At 37.7% G+C, this 27,512-nt stretch overlaps 1 protein-coding gene across 8 annotated transcripts in view; it reads right to left on the reverse strand.

Moving 5' to 3' along the window:
- Window positions 1-27,512, reverse strand: part of NCOA1 (nuclear receptor coactivator 1) — a 260,501-nt gene that overhangs the window by 126,729 nt on the left and 106,260 nt on the right. The window contains exon 3 of one of the 8 annotated variants that reach the window (XM_073791695.1): window positions 10,879-10,947. The exons of the other annotated variants lie outside the window; for them this stretch is intronic. The gene's annotated coding sequence lies outside the window, so the exon portion shown is untranslated. The remainder of the gene's footprint in view (window positions 1-10,878; window positions 10,948-27,512) is intronic. 8 annotated transcript variants of the gene reach the window in all.

Raw genomic sequence — 27,512 nt, forward strand, 5'->3', positions numbered from 1 at the left:
TTCTTGCTCTCCTCTAAAAAAAAAAAGGCAGATTATAACCTTAAAACCAAAACTGTGTGTTTAACTGCCTGCATATCAACTACTGAATCTAAAATATTAATGACTCGTACGTCTACTTTTACATTTACATTAAAGAGATAAACACTGAAAAGCCTAGACTAGTGGATTTTAATACTAATAATTCTGGATATAGTATAAACACATCTATTTTGGAGACAAGCTATTCTCAAAAGAATGCTCCTATTATTTTTAATGCTCTACTCTAAGCTCCATTCCTGCAAGCATCTGCCTATTTATTAAGGAGTTACAAACTAAACTCCGTTTTCCTTTTCCTTGACTCTTCCCTATCCCCCACACCAAAAAAAAAAAAAAAAAAAAGGCACCTCACACCCACCCAACTGCTGCTACCAGAAACTCAGATGTCACCCTTGAAATCTTTTCCACTCTCACAACCTATAATATGTTAATCACCAAGCCCCATCTAGTCTATTTCAAAAATAAATCATCAATCCACAGACATACAAATCCGCTACCCTATTCCTGCTTACACTCCTTCCATGAAGTTTTATCTCACATATAACAAAATCCAAAACTCATGACATAGCCACCTCTCCTCACAGCACACTGCACTTTAGCCACACTGATCCATCCTCAGTTCCTCTCTATTCCCCAATCTTTTTTCCCCACTCCAAGGCCTTCACTACTATTCTCTGCTGTGGATAATCCCTCCTACCTTCTTCACCTGCTCAGTTCCTATTCATTGTTCAAGCTTTAACTAAAATTCTACTTCTCTTAGCCCATAATCAAAATCAGCCCTCCATGACACTTTCATAGCACTTTCTACTTTTTCTTCTTAGCATTTTTCACTGTTTTTATTTACATATTTGTTTGTGTGATTGTGTTTACCACCAGTCTCCCTCACTATACTGTAAGATGCCAGGTGTATATTTTTTAACGGGCACACAGTAGGTATACACAGTAGGTATACAAATATTAACCTTTTAAAAGGTTAATTTGTGGAATTAATGAACCTGTTCTAATTCAAGAATGGTAGTGCAGTTAAAAACTTAGAATGAGGATCATTAAACTGGTCAAAGGACATTACAAGTCTTTCTAAACAAATCCAAGAGGAGTATCAGAGGCTCGGGGAGAGGTATACTAGATTATTAATATAAGGGATTAGGCAAAGGTTTGGAGGTGAGAACACAGGGAAGAAAGAATGCTGAAAGTAGTAAAACTACTAGATTAGTCTCTACTAATCGGGGAACGCCTATTTCTGTGGCTGCATTCTGCAATATAATTTACCTCTCTGTTTTTGCCACAAGGCAAGAGAAAACACCAGCGTGTTGGAGACAGTCCACACTCAAAGAGCTAAAAATGAAACTTAACACCTTAACTACAAGAGTTTAGTTCTTTCCTAAAGAGCAACTCTACTAAATTGGAAGGCAATTGTCGACGACTATCAAAACTAAGCTACTGTAGTGTTTTTTTTTTTTTTTTGGTGCACCATGCGGCTTGCAGGATCTTTCCCCGTCCAGCGATCAAACCCAGCCCCTGGCAGTGAAAGCCCAGAATCCTAACCACTGGACCGCCAGGGAATTTCCAAAACTAAGCTATTTTAAATGTCTAAAACATTATAGCAAGGTGCTCAGATCAGATTTTAATTCCCAATACGTGATTTATATGTGTTAGAAAATAGCATTTTACTAAGGCCTAAAACAAAGCAAAGGTTTGATCATTTTTAGTAACAGTTAAAATTGGTACATATGTTACCAGATGAATGTTTGCATTACACAGTGTTCTATGTGCACTATCTACCCCTCCACACTGTCAATTGACAAAGATGGTTTTACTACCTCTTCGTACCTCTCAAGGGTAGCCAAGGATAGACACTCACTAAAGTTAATTGATAAAACTATTTCTATCTAGATTATTTCTCTTTCTTTTTTATGATCTTTCTAAATTACATACTATCTTTTAAAATAGAGACGTGACCAGGATATGTGCTTAGAGGTTTTAATAAATTCCATTTTTTGGAATACAAAGTTATAATCATGTAATGAGGTATGCAAATCTATGGTTACATTTAATTAGAACTTTCCATTAGTAACATGACATATCTTGGGGTGGGGGAGTGGATAATAACCAAAGGCCTAGCCTTATGACTTAAAAAAACTGGTAATAAACATTCGCAAGGTATTCTTAAAACCAAATAGTAAAACATTTCTTTTTATTTCTTTTACTCAGTACACATCATTTCTTTTGTAACAGACAAGAGTCATTCCATCCTCAAATATTTAAGAGCCCAATACGTGGTAAGCACTGTACCAGCTGCTGGGGTACAGCACTGAACAACAGCGATGAAGTTCCTACTCTTCAAAGCTCACATTCAAATGGGAGGAAAAGATCAGTAAATAAAACTGGATAACTTGAGGGAGAGAGTTACTAGGGGAATTACTTTAGACTGAGTGAGTAAGGAGAGTTTATATGTGAGGGTAACATCCGAGCTGAGGCCACAAATAAGAAAAACTTAATCCCAAAATTATTTCAGAAATGAATGATTTCGTAGTATGTGTATAATAAAAACGGAGCAGAAAGAACCTCTTATCCTCTTTCTCTAATCTTGAGCTTCTCATTATTACCTATATGATGTCTATATTTGTATATCCAGGCAACACCCCAAATTAATGGGCCAAAAAGAAATTGCTCATCACTATCCCTCAAAGTCACTACTAAGTACACTGCTATCATTCGCAACCATACTAGTATTTTGCCAGTTACTTAGTTTCTTAGGACTGTTTAACCCACCTCTCCTTCTTGCATTTCTTATATTCAATCCATTAATAACATCATTATACTCCATACTGTTAGCAATCCAAGTCTGAGGCAATTTACCAGCATATCTAACCTCTACTCCTGGTCTGCCTACACAGCGCATCCTGCTAAACAATTCTCCACAGCTCCATGTTCACAATGTCACACCCCTAGTCACCACTCAAGAGGGCTTTTCCACAGTTTCCATAAAGAATTTGCACTCTTGTTACCTAGCATTCAAGGTCTCCTATTATCTATCATACCCTCTAATGACAGAGCTTGAAGATAAAAGAGGCAAAAAAATGACTGAATTAAATGGAGAAAAACAAACACACATTAGAGTTGGAGAGTTTAACACCCTCCTCTCATCAACTGATAGAAGCAGACCCCTCTGAAAAAAAAAAATCAATAAAGACTTAGAAATTTGAACAGTACTATCAACCACCTGGACCTAACTGACATTTTTACAACACTATGCCCCAAAACTGCAGAATACATATTCTTTTCAAGTGCATGTTTAAGCCATGAAGTCTATGGTATTCTGTTATGGCAGCCCACGCAGGGCCCCAAGAGTCCACAGACCATATTTTGTGAATTTTTGCTCTGGACGTATACTTCTTATCTCTTTCTGTGCTCTTAAGGAAGGCGGCAAAGATCCTTTCAAAGAAAAAGATCCAGAGCCTAGAAAAGGAAAATAAGATGATATCTAGGAACACTGAGGAACAGAAATTCCCCGATAAAAATGGAAAAAGTAAGAAAGTTTAACTGATAATCCATATAAGCTGGGCTCTCCCACCAACCTACACCTACATCTCCCAAATTCTATGTTACTTAGACTCCACTATGAAGTTTAAGCTACACCCTTACTATATCACTGTTCTGAATTGTCATCTCTAACTCCTTTTAACCCTCCCTACCCTTATCTCTTGTCTGACCTTCTAGAGTATGGCTAGGGATATTTACAGTGAACCTTCTGCCAGTTCTAAGAGCAATATTCTCTTTGAGCTTTCAGGTGCATTCCAAGAAACTATATTGCCTGCCATCAACTTCTCAATATCCTTCCAATGTCTGGCAAATGCAGACATACCTACAGCTCAGTGTTTTAGCCTTCTTTTCTTAGGTGCCCATGTAAACATGCACAAACATATATACACACATTCATGCACACACTAACACTTGCATGCACGTATACATTTCACTCTTTCCTTGGAGAAGTACCAATGCTCCTCTACATTAAATTTAGTCTAAAAGTATATTGAGTATCTTATATATGACATCTCAATAAATTCAATCTACTAGGAAAGACATGAACATAAAGCTAGTTATAAATTTAAGCTGGAAGCTATAAAGAAAAAGTGATAATTTTTTTAAGTGATAATTTTTAACCATGAAACTGTGAAAAATTCCTAACAGTGAAAACAATCTCATAATCCCACAAATGACCAAGTTAACATCCCCCAAAGAAGGGCAAAGAACAAAAATAAACAATGCATATAAGATGATCTTCAACTGGACAATAAAAATGAAAAGAATATCCAACCTAATTAATTGTTTGAATTAAAATTAAGGCAAAGTAATTTCTCATCTATCAGATAGGTAAAAGATTAAAAAGACTGACAAAATACAGCACTGCTGAGGGTCTAAGGAAATACGCAATATCCCACACCATTGTCAGGAATGTAAATTGGTACCAGCTTTCTAGAGTTGCCAAAATAATCAAATTGCACATAGAAAGCAATCTTCTAAGAACTTGTCCTCATCATATAATCAAAAGTGCATTAAGTGCAGGACAACAGGTCTCAGCTGGGACCTACAGTATCTTCCAGGGAACATTTAGCAATGTTTGGAGATATTTTTGGTTGTCACAATTTGGGGTGGGAAGTGCTACTAGAATCTAGTGGGTAGAGGCCAGAGATGCTGCTGAACCTTCTAAAATGCACAGGACAGCGCCCACAACAAAAATTATCTGACCAGGGCTTCCCTGGTGGCGCAGTGGTTGAGAGTCTGCCTACCGATGCAGGGGACACGGCCTCGTGCCCTGGTCCGGGAGGATCCCACATGCCGCAGAGCAACTAAGCCCGTGAGCCATGGCCACTGAGCCTGCGCATTGCAACGGGAGAGGCCACAACAGTGAGAGGCCCGCGTACCGCAAAAAAAAAAATTATCTGACCCAAAATGACAATAGTGCTAAGACTGAAAAACCCTGGCATAGAAGAATCAAGAACTTTAACATTGCATTTACCTTTGCTCCGTCCTCCCCAGAAGGGAAGAAAATTAATTGTTATTTATGTCAAATTCTAGTATAATGACTGTCTATGTACCTGGCAGGTGGGGGACAATGTGCACTAAAAGGTCGAACTGCTCTATGGTTCTCCCTCTTCCACATTCGACATCCATTTTGCCAGACTGATTCAGCCTGACTTCCTTGGAGTGGCTGAGCATTTGCCTCTCACGCAGTTAATGAGTCAGAACACATGGGGAATAGAGTTGTCACTAGTACTACCATGCACCTATCGTGCCATGAACAGAACTTGAGCCAGCTAACAGAGTAAGGTCATACATTAGGTTTGGGGAAATGAGATAAACGTATGTACTAATTCCTAACACAGCCTCCTAGGACACAGGAATATAGAAACCAGTAACAAACTGGACCTATGGAGAATGCAAATTCATGAGCTCTGCTTAGAAAGCTGCCGGAACACACACACATACACACACAAAATGAAATTTGAATCTATAGACAGTACCTGTGTTCAGTTAAACACTGAGGTGCTGTGGTTAAAGTGTTCAAAGGGAAAAGAAAAAAACAGAGATCTTTTTCTCTTTGTTCTTAAATTTAATTTATTTTTTGGCTCCGTTGGGTCTCCATTGCTGCACGCGGGCTTTCTCTAGTTGCGGCGAGCGGGGACTGCTCTTCGTGGCGGTGTGCGGGCTTCTCATTGCGGTGGCTTCTCTTGTTGCGGAGCATGGGCCCTGGAGCGTGCAGGTTTCAGAAGTTGCGGCACGTGGGCTCAGTAGTTGCAATGCAAAGGCTCTAGGGCGTGTGAGCTTCAGTAGTTGTGGTTCGTGGCTCTAGAGCTCAGGCTCAGTAGTTGTGGTGCACAGGCTTAGTTGCTCCACGGCATGTGGGATCTTCCCGGACCAGGGCTCGAACCCATGTCCCCTGCATTGGCAGGCGGATTCTTAACCACTGCGCCACCAGGGAAGTCCCCAAAGAGATCTTAAATCCACCAGATGTATATTAAGGGGACAAAGGAAACCTTAGGGAAGATGAGGACTGAAGTACCATTACCGCAATTTTCTAAATATTTGAAGAAGACAGGAGTGTTTCAAGCATCAAAGTCCAGGAAAGCGGTCAGGTGGATAAGTAAATTCTCTCTGCCTCCAAGATTATGGGAATCACAGTAACAGCTCTTTCCACATCATGATAAAAGTAGAGTGGGTGAAAGAGATAGAGGCTGTGATACTGCAAAGAAGGGGTAAGAAAAAATTCTAGTTTCGTTATTAACTAGATCAAAGATAGTATCAGGTACTATCATAGAAGCCACAGTAATAGTATGATAGAATCCATAGCAGTACTGCTTTTCAAATATCTTGTTATCATCTCTTACCATTAACCCAGAGAGGTATTTTCCCTAATTAGCCTGAATTTCATCACATACATGTAACTCATATTGATGCCTGGAAAGGTCTTGCATATACTAAATTTTATAAATCAAACTTCATTCTTTATATGTAAAACTGAAATATTTCATTCAATGGAATCCTAGTATGAATCATTCTTTATTTTTTTTTTTGCAGTACGTGGCCTCTCACTGTTGTGGCCTCTCCCGTTGCGGAGCACAGGCTCCGGACACGCAGGCTCAGCGACCATGGCTCACGGGCCCAGCCGCTCCGTGGCATGTGGGATCCTCCTGGACCGAGACACGAACCTGTGTCCCCTGCATCAGCAGGCAGACTCTCAACCACTGCGCCACCAGGGAAGCCCTGAATCATTCTTTTAAAAATTAATCCCATCTTAACATATTTTTGTATAAAATCAAATTTTTATACATGAGACAAATGAATATATATAATACTTTAAAACACACAAAAATATGAATTAAATTTGTCCATATTATTTTTCTTATTCTCAGATAGACTCACAATGTTGAATAGTTAATAATAACTTGATCACAACATTTGCTGCACATGCTAAACAAACCAAATAACAAAGTTTGGCAACAGTCATGAAAATGGAAATCCCAATTTAATGCCAGTTTATTATTGCAAGATGAACTGCATCTCCTCAAAGATATGCTTTTCTGAGTCTTGGTTTAGGCTAACTTTGATCTTGCTGGGAAGGAATTTAAAGAATTTTATAGAAGGATAAGAATTTTACCTGGAAAAACTATAAAGAATTTGTAGAGCAGGCATGAAGGAAAAGCACTGAGGAGTCTGAAGAGGCTGAGGTGGCAAGTTGTTTGGGGGAAAGAAGGTCAAGAAGAGGTAGAGATGCAGTAGCTTAATGAGAAACAGGAAAGTGTGAGAATGAACAAAGATATTTAAAGGCAATTGACAGGAAGTAAGTCTTCCTGGATGATATAGAATGTAAGCTACTCCCTTCATCCCAACAAAATCTTTAGGAATAGTATGCTTTCATTCATCACTAAAAAAATAATGTTGGTATTCTATTTTTATGTTTTTTACTTGTTTTCTAGTTTGCAAGAACTCTTGAAGTACGCTCCAAGGACAGAGAATGGCAGTCTATGGAAGAACCATTTGTCCTCCCTCAACAATTACATTATGAAAATATACAGGCTGTTAAAGTGAATGACAGAGTATTCTATCTCTTATTGAAAAACAACATATTTCTTCACGTCAACTAACCAGTTAGCAAATTGGTTAACATAAGGTCATAATGAAGCCAAGGATTATGGGTCTGGATCCCTATGCTCTATTAACTTTTCTGTTCTGATTTCAAAGGCTATAAGCCTATCTTTGGTAAACTGCCTTGCAAATGAGAGAAGCTGGATGGTCCGTTAATGGCAGACAAGAGAATATGAATACATGAAGGAAAGTCATCACTACTACTACTGGAAAAATTTAAAGTAAATATCCCACTGATTTTGAATCTAGGGTCATATTAGGTTGTGGAAAAGGTCAAAGAACCTTCAACAGTTTGGAAAATTATTCTATTTCAGTCTCATGTAAAGTTTCAAGAAAGTTCACCATGTAATTTTAAGTCTGAAACAAACCCAAGTGAATACTTTCCAAGAATAAATTAAGGACTATATTCATAAATGAATTACTACTTATGATGCAATTATCTCATTTTAATGATGCTTAAATTAATTAAACAATTTAACAGAGGAAAAGAATCTATGAAAACTCCTGTTAATTGTTGACCATAGTAGAAGAGTTTAAAAAAAATTTTTTTTGTTTAAATTCCTCTCATGTTTAGATCTAACAAAAGCAATAACATTAACATAAGGAGTAAGTAACATCAAATTCCTAATCATAATTGAAAAGACAGTACAAAATGTCTACTCTTTCCTATTTAACCATCTGGAACATGTTAGAGACTCCCTGAAAGCAAGAAAAATCTGCAAGTATAATTACACTCAGGGACTATTAGCATGACATGCTTCAATAAATACTCCTAATAGGATCGGCTAATATAATAATTGGCACTAAAACTGGTGGATTTTCATTATTTGGCTATTTGTTCTTACTGACTAAATACTCAAGGAAACCAATACACTGTCCTTTGAATAGAAAACAAACAAACAAAAACCCCACCCAGCAAGGGCAAAATATGACAGGTTGCAGAGGTAGAACAGAAGGGACAAGCAAAGAGCAAAGATTTGCAAACACCTGAGTTCAATTCATATTTTCCCTCCCACTTTCTCCCTTCCTCCAACCCCAATCTGGCATGACTATCTGCTCTCTGGTCAAAGGTGACTTGGTTAGGGTTAAGAGAAAACGTTATATTACATCCTGAGTTGGCTAAATACAGAGTCAGCTGTAACAAGGGAAAACATTCAAAATTTACTCTACTCCTGATGGTTTTGGAGATTTAACATTTAGCTACCTAAACTGGAAAGGTTAAGCAAGGGAAGAACCTGACCAGTTAAGATTTTTAGGAAGATAGCTCTGGCAGCTGAGCAAGGGAATCAAGGGGGTTGCTATGATAGTCTAATTCTGATACAATGAGCAGTTGAACTCATGCAGCAACAGCTGGGTTGAATGAGACACTGGACTAAATCAACAAGAGTTGGAGGTGAAAAATAGAGTCCAAATTGTCTCCATGTGTGAATTATGAAAGTAATTCATGTTTACTGTACAAGTCTAGAAAATACAAGTAGATGAAAAGAATAAAATAAAAATCACCAAAAACTGTTCCATCTAGAATTAATTCAAACCTTTGTATACATATTCTTCTACAAATATAGACACACAGTTCTTTTTATAGTTTTAATGATTATGGTATCAGTGTACATATGAAGAGCATCTTTTTCCACTAAATTTATATATATAACTTCTCATGCTATTAAATATTTTTCTACATTGCCTGTAAAATATTCCTCTGTGTGTATGTGTGTGTGTGTGTGTGTGTCAGTTTTTAAGCAGGGCAGTGGTGCAGGACTTTAGATTAGTGCCAATTTTTTTGCATTAAAAACAATGCTATGATGAGGCATCTTTCTGGCTAAAACTTTATTTACATTCAGGATTACATTCTCTAAAGAAGTTCTACAAACACCAAGTGACCTATCATGGGAGTTTGGATGTATATTAAAGCCACTCAGCCAAGACTGAGTTTACAGGAGATGAGATGTCTGAGGGAGAAGCTAATGAATTCAGTTATTCAGTTAATGTACACATTAATTATGAATATGACATCCAAGCAGATCTTATCCAGCTGACCTCCAAAGTAGTGGGATATAAAGGTTTTTCGAATCATGGACATGTTGATGATAATGTAATAGATGAGATGATCAAGGAAAAGTGTGAAGAGAGGAGAACGGATTACTATGGAAACACTCCCATATTTAAGGAGGGGGGCAGTTAAAGCTGGAAGATCAAGTAACAACAACAAAAAAAAAGAGAGACAGAGAGAGAAAAAAATGAATAAAGGTAAGAGGAAAACCAGAAGTTGAGAGTAGAGAGACCATAATGTCCAGTTTCGAGAATTATTTTGAACCTGACAAAACAATCACAATCCCTTTAAAACACAACAAACTCTTAGAAAAGTACCCAAAGGTAGTTAAGAGTCCTTGCTAAAATAAACCCAGTGAGGCACAAATACTTCCCCACAAAGACACCAAGAATTCAACATATCCCAACACCACCACAATCACTGAACCTACATGATTTTTATGCTCAAGGTATCTACCACCCTCCCCCAACTTCACGCCATAAAGGTCCAAACAGTGCAGATTTCTACATAGGTTTGTGGGACAGAATTATAAAGGATTTTTGTTTGTTTGTTTTTTGGTAGGGTTTTTTTCGGGGGGTGGCGGTAGCAGGGAGGGGGGCGCCTAAAACTGTTTTTCTCTCTTCAAGTTTTTGGCCAGTCCTAGTATCTAAGATTTATTATCACAGCAAACATGTTCATAGTTTCAACCTCATTTTATAAACTTTCCTAAGTATCTTTTTCAGAATTTACTTTCACAAACATGATTTCATTTTTTACCTTTTTCTTTCTACCCTCTGCTTACCCCTCAGGGACTAACAGCTTTAACCCCAACAACTGGTTTCCAATGTTTCCAAATACCCACATCAATTGCTCCACTTGACCCAGCTCAAGTCAGGGACGGCTCTTGCAAAAACCACAGTCCTCATATGGATGTACAAGATGAGCTGTAGGAGATCAAAATCTATTCTTACATCAAGTCACATTCTTCAGGCTGCCAGAATGTGCTTGCCTTGGAGGTGTTTTTAAAGACCAAGCTCATTCATTATTCCTTTAATTTTTGATATCATTTTATCCATTACAATAGCCTATTTCAACACCCTCTTCTTTCTTCTAGACCCATATTCCTTCCCTTCCAAGGAATTCTTTATTCATTCGCATTTTCTTACCTCAGTTTTGCCATAGGAGTGATCTTTCCCTTCCATATTTTTAGTAGGTTGTTTTATTGGGAAGGGGCACTAGAAAAAGATGGAAAGAAATCTTATCTCCTATATATACAATTTTGTTGATCAATATCAAACCACCAGAGCAGTGTACTACACCAAATTAAAATTGAACTGTCAATGAGCCATTCAAACAAATAATTTTTCATCACATGTGAGTAAGGATGATGAGAGAAAGGGAAATGTATAAACAGCACATAGTGGTAGCGGTATTCACCCCAACTCACAAATCATCATTTCCATCCTCTGAAGTTCACTGTTTCTTTGTGCCTTTCCCTCTCTCATCCCCGTAAGTATAACCTAATGTGACAATAATGTTGAATAACAAGTATGTAGGCCATGTGAATACAAGACCTCAGAAAGTGCTATTTGATAGAAATTTCATTATTATATATAAATAGAGCCCTTCTTATTTTACTTTTTAAAAACTGTTTTAGTAACACCTAAACCTAAAAGTAGGCTCTTAATATTTCAACACTGACCTGACAAAAGCATACTTTCCTGGTATCCCTGAAATCTTCACTAATGTTGAGGACACCTATTTCATTAATGAATGGGACACCTTTGTAGCAATGACAAATTTCTACCAGCCGTCTCTTTGCCCTCTATCTAGACTTACTAGTCTAATCCTTCACATCATTATCCGCCTCCCTTTGGGAAGCCATTCTTCATCCGCTATGGTTTGGCTGAGTAACCCACCTATATGCTCCCACAGAACCCTATGCTTCCCCCATAACAGCATCTAGCAAAGTATTTGCCTGTGTATCTGTCTGGATCCACCCCCACCCCAAGTGGACTATAAGCTCCTTGAGAGCAGGAAGGCTATGTCTTACTCACGGCTTCCAGAGCCTAGGGCAGTGCTTGGCATCAAGTATACTCTCAATACAGACAGTCAGCATTGCCCTCACCAGCACCATCAACTGCTCCCAGACTAAAGCTTACTACAATATTCTGTATGGGAGTCAACATAATTTTCTTAGGGGATACCTTGAATCTGATACTGACCATACACTGTATGTCAAGCAATATGTTACTTAATTTTATTTCTTCAAAATCTCTATGAAGTAAAAATAATTATTCTCCTTTACCAATGAGAAAATAAGAGCTCAGAAAAGATAAATTACTTTCTTATAGCTACACAGCAAGCAGATGAGGAAAGACCCATGCCTGTCTATCTCACTACCAGTTGAAGCTATTTCTACTATACTATCCTCCTTCCCCAGTACCTATGCTGAATCAACATGAATATGTAATGATTCAAATATATTTTTCCTGCTATATTCTGTAATGTTAGATGCCCTCTGGGAATCAATAAAATGTTTGTGAAGTAGCTGGAAGACTATAAAGATGATGGGTTAAGCTTACATGCTCTGGAATTAGACTGACTATCTGAATTCAAATATCAATTGTGCTACATTCTCTGTGCTTCAATTTACTCATTTATAATATGAGGATAGTAGTAGTAGCTATAGTGTTGCTGTGAGGAATAAATGACAACATGTGTGAAAGATTTAGAATGGAGCCTAGCACATAATAATAATACTTATAGGGCTTCCCTGGTGACACAGTGGTTAAGAATCCTCCTGCCAATGCAGGGGACACGGGCTCGAGCCCTGGTCCGGGAAGATCCCACATGCTACAGAGCAACTAAGCCCATGCGCCACGACTACTGAGCCTGCACTCTAGAGCCCCTGAGCCACAACTACTGAGCCTGCGTGCCACAGCTGCTGAAGCCCGTGAGCCTAGAGCCTGTGCTCCGCAACAAGAGAAGCCACAATGAGAAGCCTGCGCACCTCAACGAAGAGTAGCCCCCGCTAGCCACAACTAGAGAAAGCCTGCGCACAACACCGAAGACCCAACGCAGCCAAAAAACAAACAAATTAATTAATTAATTAATAATAATACTTATAGCTAGGATTATTGCATTCTACTATGTATGTTACCTTATCTTCAATAAACATTAGCTATCAATATTTAATTATTTAAGTTTACACAACTAAATTGTCAACTTTTTCTATGTCAGTGATTCTCAAACCTTGCAGTGCATCAGAATCATCTAAGAAGCTTTTAAAAATACCCACAGGCCCTGTATCCTGGAGTTTCTGGTCTGTGGGTCTGGGTTGGGCTCTAGAAACCATGCTTTTGAAAATTCTCTAAGAGGATTTCCTTTCCCTGAAATAAACTAAAAACTACAGATCTTAAAACATTTTTGGTACATAGCATTTAAAATTATTCAATAAAATATAAAAATTATCCTTTTCGATGTTGGATATACCATAAAGAATGCAATAGGAAATCACTAATGTCGAGAATAAAAACAAATCAAGAGAACAAACAGAAAAGCAAGCAGTGAAGCTGCCAGATACTCCAGGGGGCATATGTGGATCCTGGTAACCTAGGAATGCATGGAACCAAGGAAAAAGGCTCAGGCCTCCTGAAGTTAGATCAGAGACCAACAGACAAAGTCAGGGCCCAAGATAAATAATAACCCAGGAAAAGAATGAATTCAAACACCTTAAAAACACCTTAAAGGCAAACATCAAGGAAAATTTACCTCAACTTTAGCAAATACATGAGAATTTGATGCCTGAATTCATCTATACTATGTGGACATTCTTTAAAACCAAGAGTGCGAATTTTAAATTAAAATCCAGGTTCACAGACCCCCATCTCCAAGCACACAGTAGAAGGAAATAAAAATCCTCTCTAGAGCAATGTACCCTGAACTCAACCTGAAAAGAATTTCCATAATTACACAGGGTTCCAATACAAAATGAGTTCATAATTCAGAAACAAAATCACAAAACACGCAAGTTTATTTTGCTGACTTTTTTACACAAGTAAAAAAAGTCAGCAAAAATAAACAACAAAATTGGTTGCAGAAATATCCTGCAAAATTTCAGGTATTAGAAATATCAAATATAGAACATTAAATATGCTTAATACATATGCGAAAGAAAAGAGTGAATTGTAAACATCAGTAAGATTCAAGAGAATATAAAAAATGAACAGGTAAATCTGAAAGAGAGACAAATAGAACTGCTAGAACTGAAAAACATTATAAGTAAAATCACAATGTTAAATAACAACTAAAACATACTGAATGGAGTCAGTAAACTGTAAGACAGAAATGACAAAATCATCTACAAAGTCACGGAGAAATGAAAAATACAAAAGAGAGGTTAAGAGACATGGAAGAAAGAATGGAACGATCACTATCAGACTACATTCTCTGATCACAATGCAAAGAAATAAAAGTCAAAAAGAAACATAAAGCTGCCATACACTTGAAAATTTAAAATTATGTCTTAAATAACTCACAACTCAAGAAATAACAAAAAATTTTAAACTAAGAATGCAACAATAAAGAAATACTACATTTCAAAACTATAAAATGTTGTGAAAGCTATACTCAGAGAATGTATTCTCATAAATGCTTTTATTAGGAAAGAAGAATGACTGAAAATTAATGAGCTAAATGTCTAACTAAAAAAATAACCACCCCATCTAAAGAAAAAAGGTGAAAAGGAAGAAATATTAAAGCATAAATTAATGAAATGGAAAAAAACACAATAAAGAGAATGATAAAACCATAAGTTAGTTCTTTAAAATGAGTAATAAAATTCTCCTCTTGAGATCAAGAAAGAAAAAGATACATGTTAATTATTAAAAATGAAAAGGAGGGACTTCCCTGGCGGTCCAGTGGTTAGGACTCCGCGCTTCCACTTCTACTCACATTCTACAGACTGGAAATCATTTAAGTGTACATTCCTAATGCAGGGGAGGTGGAAAATACAACCTAACTCTGCCCAGGAAGAAGAGGAAATTTTTAGTGTACATCTAGCCACCCTGTGTCACAAGCCAAACTGAAAAATAATTTAGCATTTAAACTGAATGTGCAGGCTTCCCTGGTGGCGCAGTGGTTGGGAGTCTGCCTGCTGATGCAGGGGACACAAGTTCGTGCCCCGGTCCGGGAGGATCCCACATGCCGCGAAGCGGCTGGGCCCCGTGAGCCATGGCCGCTGAGCCTGCGCGTCCGGAGCCTGCGCTCCTCAACGGGAGAGGCCGCAACCGTGAGAGGCCTGCGTACCGCAAAAAAAACACACAAAAAAAACAAAAAAAACCCTGAATGTGCATATACTCTGTGACCCAGCAATTCTACTCCTAGGTAGGGATGCTTCTGTGCATGTACACCACAAGACATCTGTAAGAATACTCATTGAAGTACTGTTCATAATAGAAAAAACAAACGTGTCAATTAATGATAAAATAATTCATCACATATTCATATCTAGCCATGAAAATAAATGTCTTACAGAGCAATGTAAATGAATCTTAACTTAAACGTAGATCTTAAGAAGAATACATACAATGTACCATTTTTTATAAAGTTCAAAAATAAATTAATAGGCTATATTACTTAGGCATAGATATATATGTAAAACTTATATTTTTAAATTAAAAAAATAACACTCACAAAATTCAGTATAGTGTTTACATTTAGAAGGAGACAGAAAGAGGGATGTGTTGAGATAGGTTTACACTGGGAGTTTCCATTGTATTGGTAAAATTCCATTTCTTAGGCTGGTATACATACTACTGCTTGGTTCATATTAACATACTAAACAATATTTTTATATCTACTTTCTAATGGAGGGCAATAAATTTTTATTAAATGGACTAAGGAGATTACAGAACAGTATTTTATGGAGAATAACCTAAATATTTTCAAATAACCCTTCTTATTTCCTTATTAACCAAAATACATTGTCTTGCTTACCTAGAGAACTACTATTCAAGAAACTACTAGTTATCACATAAATGTAGTAAAGAATTTAGAGTTTATTTAAAAATTGTAAAAAAAAAAAAATTGTACCAGTTAACCATCAAATTACTTGTTCCTATTCTTCCCCAATCATATGGCCATTCAGTAAATTGTAATTAATATAACAACTGACAGCTCCATTGAAGTCTCAATGCTCTTCCTGAATTTTAATTATAGTGGGTATTTTTTGAAACTACAGAAGTAGTAACAATGAACAATTAAGGGGGGAAGACATAATAACTCTAAGCAAGATTAAAGTACATGCAAAGGAAGGAATACTTGTATTCTGACCTCTTGGGTAAAGGTGGGAGGAGGGAGGAGTTGTTTTCCACAGAATGATCTCCAGAGGAATTCCAATTAATAAAATGGTCAGGGAAAGAAGTGGTATTAGGATGTTCAGGAGCTGTTAAATCCTTTTCTCCCAGTATTGTTTAAAGTGCACCTTCATTGACTGATTATAAATAAACAGTATTATTTTTTAAAATATAGAAGCTAGAATTATGGAAAGTTTTCCATGTATATTGCATGATATTTTAAATATTCCATCTCCGGTAACCTTGTGACAAACCTTAACAATACCAGATATCATTTTTGTATTGCAAGATGATAACTTGTACTGAAACCCTGAAAACATTGACAACTTGTTAAGAAAATTATCTGACTTGATGAAAACTGAGGTACCCAATATTAACTGAGGTACAGAAAATACAGTTTTATTTCAGTAATTCAAATTCTATGCATATCATAAAAACTGCTATAAATGCAATCCAAAGAAGAAATTTACCACGGCAGTGATAACAGTAAGAGGCAATGAGGTTTGGAGAAGAGAAATTAGAATGGGGCTTGAGAAGCAGGCACAGGAAGAAATACCACCATTCAAAGAAGCTCCTATCTGGAAAGAAAGCAAGAGAAGGTAGGCTCAAGCGCAATGACAACAGTAGGAATACTTGGCTCTGGACCAAGAAACAGCCCAATTAATGCCACTCTTAGGACTATGGACAAAGCAAAGTAATGAAAACAAGGGCACACATCACACATCATCACACATCACAGTGTGATGACAAAATAAACAATGACCAAAGGGAAATAACAGATAATCTCAATGCTACCCTCAAGAAGTGACCAATATTTTCATGGATTTTTGAGACATAAACTAAAGAGAATGGCGAGTGAAAGAAAAAAAGGTAAATTATACAACTGACTGATGTTACAGTCGCAGGTCATATAAAAATGATTATATATAATAAGCAGATTAAAGGGTTGTGTATAAGATATCCAAATTAACAAAGTTTTATTTTAAAACACATAGTACATTTTAGCCATAGCTAAGCATCCAACATGTGGGGCTTTCTGCTTGCCCCCATTAGCCCCATTATGTAAAACATTTCAAATCCTATCTATAGGAGCTTAAATCTGATATCTGCCATAAATCCTTCCCAGAAAATAGGAATACCCTTAAATACCCTCTCACTTTGAACTTCTACAGTTTTCATTGTCTTTGTCACAGTAGATACTAAGAGATGATTTACCAGTAATTTCATGTCTGATATCTTCAAATATTAAATTTCACACTATAAAGTTTATAATAAAAGTATGCTGGTTTCACCAAGTAGAATAAAATTCCTTAATAAGAAGGTACTATACTTTATGCCTCAGAGTAGAATATTAGAATATTATAGTACAGTGATGTAGTAACTTTTACCGTATTGAACATCCCTTGAGTCATATGTGTGTAACATTCACCATATTCTACCTGCTCATTTTCTATATTTCCACATCACTGTCAAAATTAACAACATCATTCTTATGGCACCAGACTTCCAATTTAGACAAAATTAGTATATCTCTCTCATATTTGTCTCCAACATTAAATCACAAAGTTCTGTCAATTCCTTGATCAATCTCTAAGAGATCTGGATTCTCTTTCTATTTATAAATCTTTGTCCAGGTTCTGACATCCCGTGCTTAGCCTTAGAAACCACTGTAGTCCATTAATACATGCAGAACAGTATCTTTAAGAAATGTTTTATTTAATTACTTCCCTCCTAATTAACTCTCAGAAGTTTTTTTTTTTTAATTGCCTAGCTAAACAAATATAAAATATATATTCAAGGCCCCCCTTCAGTTTTTCCCTGTCTTTCCTTCTCCAAGCCTCTCATAAGGTTTTGGTATTTTACTTTTGGGATTATGCCCCAACTCCATAGATATGAATAGCTGTACACTTCCTTCAAAATTTGATCGAAATTCATGTTCTTTAGGAATACTTGCCTTTAATCCCATTCTGATCACTGTTTCCTGAAAATTTTCTATTATATATTTTGTAATACTTGTTCATATGCTTTGTTTTCCTATGCTGCACTTAAATATAAAAATTATATTATACAAATATATTCCTGGCCATAGCCATGCATGTTTCTTTTTAATTTTAACTTGTTAATATTCCTTATACTAATTTCAATTTTTTTCATAGCTAATTTCATTTATGAAAATACTATGGAATCTTTTTTCCCCCACTGGAATTAATTACTTACTTGGTACCTATGATGGTTAATTTTACGTGTCAACTTGGCTAAGCCACAGTGCCCAGATATATGGTCAAACACCAGTCTGGATGTTGCTGTAAAGGGTTGGTTTGTTTGGGGGTTTTTGATGATATTAACGTTTAAATCAGTAGACTTTGAATAAAGCAAATTATCCTCCATAATGTGGGTAGGCCTCATCCAATCAGTTGAAGGCCTTGAGAGAAAAATAACTGAAGTCCCTCAAGGAAGAGGTAATTCTCTCTGGAAACTGCCTTTAGACTTGAGCTACAACATCAACTCTTCTCCAGGTCTCCACCCTGCCAGCCTGCTCTGCAAATTTCAGACCTGCCACCCACCATAAGTGCATGAGCCAACTCCTTAAAATCAATCAATCAATCAATCAATCTCTCTCTTCTAATACACACACACACACACACACACACACACACACACACACACACACATCCTATGGATTCTGTTTCTTTGGAGAACCCTGACTAATACAGTGCCCCAGAGTTTAAAGTCTTGTTTGGTGACTATAGGGGACACAAAGCCAGGTCCCTCATGTCCCTCAATCAATTTATTCATGTAAAAATATATAGTGGTGGGCTTCCCTGGTGGTGCAGTGGTTGAGAGCCCGCCTGCCGATGCAGGGGACACGGGTTCGTGCCCCGGTCTGGGAGGATCCCACATGCCGCGGAGCGGCTGGGCCCGTGAGCCATGGCCACTGAGCCTGCGCATCTGGAGCCTGTGCTCCGCAACGGGAGAGGCCACAACAGTGAGAGGCCCACGTACCGCCAAAAAAAAAAAAAAAAAAAATGCAATAAACATCATGAGGTTCTGAGCTCAGGATACACTATTCATGGGAGCACAGGGAAGGGACACATACATAACTAAAGCTTCTGCATCAACTGAATCTTAACTGCCTATTAACTAAAATATTGTTCATCATATAATCACCCTTGGAAATCAATTACATACCATAAACATATAGAAATATAGTAAAACCATTTAAAAAGAACAGAATGTGAAAACAAACACGATACAAATACTACATTTATATTCCTCTGAAGTGATTACTTTGTAAGAACTGAGGGGCTTTTCCCTGGTGGCGCAGTGGTTGAGAATCTGCCTGCCAATGCAGGGGACACGGGTTCGAGCCCTGGTCTGGGAAGATCCCACATGCCGCGGAGCAACTGGGCCCGTGAGCCACAACTACTGAGCCTGCGCGTCTGGAGCCTGTGCTCCGCAACAAGAGAGGCCGCAATACTGAGAGGCCCGTGCACCGCGATGAAGAGTGGCCCCCGCTCGCAGCAACTAGAGAAAGCCCTCGCACAGAAACGAAGACCCGACACAGCCAAAAATAAATAAATAAATTTATGGGGAAAAAAAAAAGGAACTGAACTGGCTAAGGAATCTTAAGAGAGTAAGATTTAGAATGTTGAAGAATCTTGTTCCAGTTTGAAAAGCCAATCTGATTAACTGGAATTGGAAAGACACACATAGAATCTCACAGTTCATAAATCTCAAGCATACTATGTAAAATGAATATTGTAAAGTGGGATTAGTCTTTAGTTCTTTGAAATGTATATTAAATCCTTATTTTGAAAGCATCTTAAGTATATATGAAAAGCGATTGAAATTTAAGTTCATTTAAGGATACTTCCAATGAATTTGCTGTACCTTTTACACTTGCAACTATGCTACCTTACATTACCAAGTAATATAAAAATTTTTGTGAACTATGTTCACAATGTAAGATATGACCACTGAAATTAAACATTAAAAAAAACCCACTAACTTAAGAATAATAGGCTCCTCCTCATTAGGGAGGACGCCCACACCCTTCCTCTCCCGGTGTGCATCTCTGCCTTGCTTCTATCTTCACTAAGCAAACTGTTTCTCTGTGTGCTCTCCCACTTGTTGTTGTGCTGTGTCTCTAATAATAAACTTTGTACCTGTTTTTACAGTCTTGCCTCCATGAAAAATGCATTTTTCACTGGGGGGCAAAAGCCAGGGGGTGTGGTGATTAGGATTCCTAGTTTTCATCCAGGCTACCCAGGTTCAATTCCTCGGCAGGGAATTAAGATCTCACTTCACGCCACCACTCACTGCTGCCTCTCCGAGATCAGATGGTGCCGAAACCCGGGAGTTCAAGATGTAAAGAAGCTCTTCTCCTCAAGCTACTTATGGTTTACAACAGTTTGGTAATTTACACCTGTGGGTAAAATTAAAACATTCATCTTTCTATCTGCTCCCTCCTGAGATTGGAAACTCTTAGGTTCCCAGCAGCTTTATCAGCTCCTCTATGCTGGGAACAATTAAATCATACTAAGGATAATCAGTCTAGTTACACTAGAAAATTGGGTGAAATGCCTTATGAACAATGCCAATATACAATTTCCCTGAAAGATCAAGGGCTGGAACAGAACAGACTAAGTCAGATAACCTGGGTATATACTGGGCTACAACTAATGGAAGTTCTTGACTTAAGTTCGTACTTATGACCTTACTAATACTGCTGGCTATACTGTTTTCTATATTGCCTGTTTTACAAAATTGTTGTTTATTACATTACCACATGTGTGACTGAGCCTCTGGTCAAATAATGATATATAGTTCCATATGAAATCAATGACTGTAATAGTGTAACTCTAGATATGAGAAGAAGCAACAAGAGGGAATATTCACCTGGACATAAGGGATTAGTAAGACAAGTGGTCCAGAGATTTTTGGCTACTGTTAACAGAGCTAGTCCAGTAACAGCACATTGAGTGGCCTGTCAACGAAATCTTCGCCAGACCTGAGAGTGAGCATTCCTCGCACCATGGGATAAAATGGCCATGAAATGCCCCCCCAACCATGGTTAAACTTATGACCATGAAGGGGCCCTGCTGACTGGAAACTGACACTTGCCATCTACCTCTACAAGGACTAATCATGGCCACTGCAGCTGCTGACCTTCAACACCCCCTGAAAGGAGCTCAGGGTGGAGATCAGAAATGAGGCACTCTGTGCTCTGGGAAAAACTGGCAGGACAGGCCTTCAGATAGTTAGATATTTTCAGAAAAAGATTTTATGAGTCCAAATTCTTACATCTTCTCATACCTAGAAAAACACTAACATCATTAATGGTAATGTCTGCTTTGACTATTAAGGAGAAAAATTTCAGACCAATAGTACCTGTTATCTATGTGTTAATACCACATTAAAAGTTAAAACCTACTTAGATGAAACTAGACAACTGGCTACCTGGCTACAAGTCACCCCAAAGTGCCAGGTCCAGACTGGGTTTCAGGCTTTATCTCCTGAAAAGAAATGAGATCTATTTCCTCTATTGACATTCAGGTTGTCACTCCTCCAACTACTTCTAACTAGGTCTGTTATACCTACATCAATAACACTGGGTTAGTAGAAAAAGACGTCAAAAAGTTATATGACCATGCTCAATGGCTTCATTCCTTTGGACAGGGTAACCCAAGTGCTAACACTATCTGGAGTACAGTTAAAGTAACGCTATCAAATGTAACCTGGTTCTTACCCCTGCTTGAGCCCCTGGTTTCAATATTTCTTTTACTGATCTTTGGCCCTTGCCTTTTTAATCTACTTGTTAAGTTTGTCTCTTCCAGATTACAACAGTTTCCCTTCAAGATGACGGTGATGCACAGATTCTAGCTACTCCTCAGAATAACAAGAGAAGTCACCATGGGCCCCTTAATGAGACAGGACGAGAGCTCTCTGACCCCAACTAGGTAGGGCCTACGAGCCCCATGCCAACATGAGGAAGCTGGAGAAGACAGACCTTCGCCCTTCATCCTCCCAATAAAGATTTATTGGGATTCACATCTCTCAGGGGGGATTTGAGGAAGGAGATAGATGGGCTCCAGGCTAGACATTTACAACTGGCCTCCTGTTCACACTTCCTGGGGTGAGAAGAAGATGGGCTCCAGGCCGGACATTCATTACCAGCCCCTTGTTTACATTTCCTGAAACAAGAGACAAACGGGCTCCAGGACTACATATTTATGAACCAACTCCTGTCTGTATTTCGAGATCTGCACCTCGATATAAAAACCGGCAACAGAAATAGGGTAAATAACCAGACATTGGACATTTTTATGGCAGGGACAGAGTGGGACTAAACCCTGTTAAAAGATCAAGAGGTCATACATTTCCTATCCTTGGGGCAAGGGAAACATTGCACCTTAGGGGTCAAAAAGGAGGGGGCACCACCCCATAATGTGTGATGCTAAAGCCATGCTAAGGCCTCTGGGCTGTAATCCATCTTGGAAAAAAGTTGCTCACATGTGTTGGGAAGGGTCCTAGGGCACGTCAGGTGCAGAAAAAGAAACCAGATAATTGGCCAAAGGTAAACAAAGACCCGGAAGAACTGCCCTATATAAATGACTTAACCACCTCTTTACTGCGCTCCTCCTCTTTAGGGAGGACGTCCACACCCTTCCTCTCCCGGTGTGCATCTCTGCCTTGCTTCTATCTTCACTAAACTGTTTCTCTGCGTGTTCTCCCACTTGTTATTGTGCTATGTGTCTAATAATAAACTTTGTACCTGTTTTTACAAAAAGAAAAATAGTTAAATCTTAGATAGTGAAAAATGGTAAATGAAACAAAATCTTTTTTTTTTTCTTTTTTTGCTTTGGTCTTGTATTTAAATAAGGCGATCTCCTTAATTCCCAGTAGTCTGAGAATTTATAATGTTTCATAACTCTATCAGATTAGCATACTAATGACTATTATATAAAAGTTGCTGTCTATATTATTGTATGATTTTTTTTCCTTTGGGTTAATTAGAAAAACATCTTCCAACATTAATTAAACTGGTGATATTACTAAATGAACACAATCTCATATTTTACCACAAGTATTCTTTATCAACTAGTAAAACCTATATCCCTATAGTAGGCACACAATAAACATCTGTTAAATGAATTAACGAAAGGTTCACAGGCCTGAAATTTCTGTAGTCTGAAGTCTCATGACCTTGCTCCTAAATTCTACTTCAATATGGACATTGCCAAAGGTATAGTTTTTTTATGAAGACTTAGAGATTTTCCTTTGATGCTTTAGGGGCCCTCCATACAGATTTCCTCTAAGAAACTATATAACTAGTATCACACTAGTATTTCATGAAATAATTGGAACAAATTAGGAGAGATCTCTATCACACCCATAAAAGCTTTGTATTCAAATACCTTGCTGCCCAGCTGAAAGTTCAACAATCTCTGTGCAGAAGCCTTAAGGCTAAAAAGGCCCTAAGAAATCAAGATGCCACAAGAGCCCCAGAGGGACCCCTGTTAATTTGACAAGGATTAAACTATTCATACAATATTCTTGTGTAAGTCATTTAACTTCTAGGAGCTTCAGTTTCCTCACCTGTGAAAAATGGAGGTTGGTCACTCAAGATTCTTTAGAAAGCAAAGCAGATTTACCTTCATTATCCCTTCAGAAGGCAAGAAGCTTCAGAAGCCTTATAAAAAGGGTTTTGAACCTTGTTTGGGTGATGGACAGCTTTGAGACTTCAATAAAAGCTAGACACTTCACCTCAAAAGAATTTTCACGTGTACAAAATTTTGTATATAGTGCCAGGAAAGTTTAATGACCCTCTGAAGTGGTCCATGGAACTCAGAAATTTCTGTAAGTTTAAACAGAATTCAATAAATTGGGGACATGTTAATGAGTTTGAAAACAAAGCAGTACTTTGTACCTAAATCTTTTGATTTTTTTAAAACAAATTAATTTTTTTTTTTTTTTTTTTTTTTTTTTTTGCGGTATGCGGGCCTCTCACCGTTGTGGCCTCTCCCGTTGCAGAGCACAGGCTCCAGATGCACAGGCTCAGCGGCCATGGCTCACGGGCCCAGCCGCTCGGCGGCATGTGGGATCCTCCCGGACCGGGGCACGAACCCATGTCCCCTGCACCGGCAGGCGGCCTCCCAACCACTGTGCCACCAGGGAAGCCCAAAACAAATTAAATTTATTTTAAATTTCAAATAATAGTAAAGAGGAATTGATTACTTTTATGACTACCAAAGAGAAACATGGTTTTGAAGAACTGAAAACTACTAGCTTAGATAATTAAACTATGCTGGTAAATCAGAGTTCCAGATAAGTGATACCCGAAACCATTATGATTGTATGTCAATCTCAATTCTAATGAACCAACTGTAATAAAAATATTTACTTAGAATTCCTCATTTAAACAAACGTGTTCCTTTTGATATTCTTTTTTTGGACAATCCATTTGGATATAGGCCTTCAATAAAAATATAAGCTAAATACAAAATATTTACTTGCTAAAATGGCTTAAATTTCTGAAAGATTAAATAGCAATCATGTATTTTAAGAGTTGAACACAGTCTCATCGCATCTTAATTTATAATTAAGATGAGTTAAGACTATTAAGCTACAACATAAATTTGCTCATTATTTTATATTGCTAAGAAAAAAAATGTTAAGTTTTCCAATGTAAAAGGAAAGAAAGTAGAGGGGCCTGACTTATCACAGAGGGAAAGAAGAAACAACTATACAACTCTGTAGAGATTAATTAAATACATGCAACTAATACTGGTGTTAAGGTTTTACAAATCATCTACAGAATAAGCCAAACGGATACTAATATCTGCTCTCACAATAGAGGTTCCAATGTGTAGATTTTTTTGTACAGGCTGCCGTTAGGATTCCTCTTGTCTAAAATGGGTCCCTGGGGAACTAGCAAGAAGAGATTCTATGATTATTTCCTGATGCAATAAAGGGAGAGGCCTTTGCAGTACTAAATTTAAGGAAAATAATGACTCTGCTCCAATTGTGATGGCAATACCCCTAATCAGGAATATAAAAGTAAAATGTCCACAATTTCTCGTGTAGTCCTTTTTTGTATTTTTAGTTAAACAATATTTAATTTTAATTTAATTTTCTTAAGGAAGTCTTTCTCATTAGCTCATGAAGTCATAAATTGGATCTTTTTATTATAAATTACAGTTTGTACAATTCACAAAAGAAAAACATTTACACACATTTATATACCCCACTTAAAGCAACACGGATTCTGGATTCTCCAGTGTTTCACTTACAGATTACTCGGGGATTGTGAATATACCACTGTGTTTACTTGAATAACTGCACATTTACCAGGAAATGAAGCAAATATCTGGAATTTAGTCTACAGTCATCCTTATGCGCTTAATTTATCTTCTAGATTCTCACCTCTGTTTATCAAAGAATGGTACACTTACTAAAAATCACAAAGATAATCAGTAGCAGAGTTAAATTAGAATCTAGATTTAATGCTTCTCTCCTCTTCAGTTGTTTCTTTAGATTTCTAAGAAGTCCTACTCAGAGCTGCAGACATACTGGGCGAGACCTTACAGGGTAGACTTCATAAGTAAATGCCTCTATGCCTGACAGCAGGATTCGCCACTAACCTGCTTTTGTGACATCAGGTATAGGACAACTTCTTAGGATCTCAGTTTTTGCTATTAGTAAAATAAGGATATTGGAGCAGATGATTTCCAAGGTCATTTCCAATTAAAATACGTTAAGTCTACATTTATGGAAGTCTATGAATGAGTAACAGAATTAGAGTTAAGTCCATTTGAGACTACAGTCACAGTTATGTATGTAGGATTAGAAAATGGCAAAGAAATGTGGAAAAAATACAAAGTTTACATTTAAAGTTTCCTTTCACAATTTAGGTTTGGACTTATGACTGAAAAAGGCCCAGAAAGCCTACCACTTTTATCCAAATCCCCAGCACCCTCCTTTCATGATGCCACTATTCTAATATCCACAAGGAGTACAACCTAAGAGTATGCTTTACTCCAAATATAACCATTCCCATACCTGGTCCAAGATGAACTGATCCAGTCCATCTATATCAGGGATTGGCAAACTTTTCTGTAAAGAGCCAGACAGTAAATATTTCAGGTTTTACAGGCTATCCAGTCTCCGTAGCAACTACTCAATTCTGCCTTCAAAGTGCAAAAGCAGTCACAGACTATACATAAATGAATGAGCATGGTGGCTATGGTCTAATAAAACTTTATTTACAAAAAACCAGACTGTGGGCAGGATTTGGCCCATAGGCTGTAGTTTGCCAATCCCAGTATAGATCACACCAAGAAACAAGATGGTATAAACCAGGTATTTTAAAATTTTCAGAGTACTTTCACAGCCTAGAATAAAAGAGAACGTGATACAGTAGAATGTACCAATGCAGGTATTCAATACATACTAGATGCTTAATAAATATACTTTTCCTTTCTCTTCTCAACAGTGCCATCCCAAACTTACTTCTAGAAATCACTCATTCTGGCCCTCTGACAAGAGATGGCCCTTGATTCTTCTTGGTCCTGGCAAATATGTTCCTGGTACACTGTGTCAAGATTTTAGTGCTCCTTCATTCCTCCCTGCCTCCCCCGCTCCAAGCCACATTAATCCAAAGGTGCAACTTCCAACCTTATCCATCTGGGCCCCAAATGTCAGTATTACTCACTGTTGGCCCCGGGAAGGTGTAAAGAAATAGAGAAGACAAAGAAGAGGATAGAGAGAGGGTAGATTCAGGTGGAGGACAGGTGAGCAGTAGCATTACCTCCCTTTCCTGACTCTAAAAAGGAGCCAGGTGCTAACCTACTGTTAATTTAAATGAAAATATTGTCTACTCTAGTGGGAATAAAGAACATTCCACTTTATGCTAAGTGCTTCCTAATGAAAGAACTCAGTTCCAACAGGAGGAAAAAAAAAACGACAGTAAGCTTTTTTTCTTATGCTTTTATCTAGATCACTCTACCTCCAGCTGTGATGTTTCTAAAGCTCCAAGGAGCTTCTACTAGTAACTATGGTTACTGCTTCAAAACAGTACAGAAAAAGTAGGAGGGAATAGCAATTTGAAGAGAAAAACAATTTTCTTGATTTTCATCAAATGAAACTAGGTAAAGTAACAAGAGATAGATAGGCTGATGGCTGCGCAAGGGCCTCAAGACTGTTATCGAGGTGCTTGATCTCTCAGCCCCACAGGTCTAGTACCTCAATGGATCATTTTATCTTATCCAAGAGTGGTCACCAAAAGCTAATTTAGTCATTTGCAATGAACAGTATCTTATAAACTTAACGAATATTCTTGCCAGGAAGTCTGTCAATTTGCTTTCCAGCAGAGCAGTTTACTTGGGAAAAACAAATTAAAAGCACAAGGTTCCGTAGAAGTATATGATTCTGATCCTAAG

Source organism: Tursiops truncatus, chromosome 14 (genome assembly GCF_011762595.2).
Source record: "Tursiops truncatus isolate mTurTru1 chromosome 14, mTurTru1.mat.Y, whole genome shotgun sequence".
In the NCBI taxonomy this organism is placed as follows: domain Eukaryota; kingdom Metazoa; phylum Chordata; class Mammalia; order Artiodactyla; family Delphinidae; genus Tursiops; species Tursiops truncatus.